The sequence below is a fragment of the Lepeophtheirus salmonis genome, chromosome 13 (assembly GCF_016086655.4).
Source record: "Lepeophtheirus salmonis chromosome 13, UVic_Lsal_1.4, whole genome shotgun sequence".
Taxonomy (NCBI): Eukaryota; Metazoa; Arthropoda; class Copepoda; order Siphonostomatoida; family Caligidae; genus Lepeophtheirus; species Lepeophtheirus salmonis.
Window position 1 is genome coordinate 8,023,385 of NC_052143.2, and position 1,239 is coordinate 8,024,623.

The 1,239-nt window shown below is 28.9% G+C and overlaps 1 long non-coding RNA gene across 1 annotated transcript; it reads right to left on the minus strand.

Annotated features, from left to right (window-relative positions):
- Window positions 1-476: 476 nt before the first annotated feature.
- On the minus strand, window positions 477-929 carry LOC139907032 (uncharacterized). Its single transcript, XR_011783341.1, has 2 exons — window positions 715-929; window positions 477-663 (listed from the first exon to the last, which is right to left on the minus strand). It is a non-coding gene; the product is annotated as an uncharacterized lncRNA (long non-coding RNA).
- Window positions 930-1,239: the final 310 nt, after the last annotated feature.

Below are 1,239 nucleotides of genomic sequence, written 5' to 3' on the forward strand. Positions count from 1 at the left end.
AAATTTTTTTGGTTAATATTATCTTTTTTTAATTAATAGATTTAATTAATAATCCATATAATCCATTAGTTTCCTTTTATTTAAGAAATAATATAAGTGTTTGTTTATAAATTAAAAAAAAGATAATGACTTTCAAAATGATAAAATGCATCCCAGTTGACGAAAGCCAGTGGTATGGTGGAGGGATGATTTAAATAAATTTCCCAACGTATCCTTCACGACACCTTCCAATCATACGAAATAATTTTTCCGTCAGCTGGCAGTATTGCGACTGCTAATTAGTATTGTTTAATTCTGTAAAATGTAGACAAGCTCATCTTCCTGCAAAACAATTTATAAATTCATGAATAATAGTATAATATAACCCGGTTAGATTTTATATCCACCTCTATTTCCTTGAGAAGTGATGTACATTTAGGAATAATTTATTTGTAATTGAAAAATTTGAAAAACTACATTAATTTTATTTAAAAAAAAAAAACACATTTTACTTTTATACTGTACCGAATCACGTACAATGAAAGGTGTAACGCAGTTTGTATCAAACTTTGTAGTTAACATACCGGTCCCACCCTAATTTGAACAAATTTTAATCATGTGATCTTCGTTTATAGCTTTGTTTTGAATTCCATAAAGATTGAGTGGGATGACGTCAGTCGAGTCCTATGATTAAAAAGAAACGGTCATAATATCCTACAAATTCTATCTCACTACCTAACATAAATATGAATTGAAAGACAATTGACGAATATTAATGAGCTCTTAATGAATACAAGCCCGGTCCAGTTGGATTTAACTATACATATATAATGTACTTATATTTTTGCCGTTATTGTTAAATGAATAACGTATAATTGATGCATGAATTATGAATTAACTTTTGAATGTATGATTCAGGATATGCATTGCACATCATATAACATGCCTTAAATAGATCCCCCCCCCTTCCTTTCTTCTTTTAAACAAGTGCCTTGATTGAATGCAGAAAAGAGAATTTACAAAAAAAAATGATAAACTAAACGATATAAAAAATTATCTTTTATAAGGGGATTTAAAATTGGGAGGGGAATTTCAATACTATGTTGTGTAAAATAAAGCAATACTCATTTACCTGTTTTCTAACGAAACAATGAATCATTTTGATGCCCATAAGAGGTATATCTATATCTTGTTATTAAGTACTTCAGGTGAAGCAGAAGAAATAACTACATCGGCTGTTGCTCTTTCAATCTCTAAAAC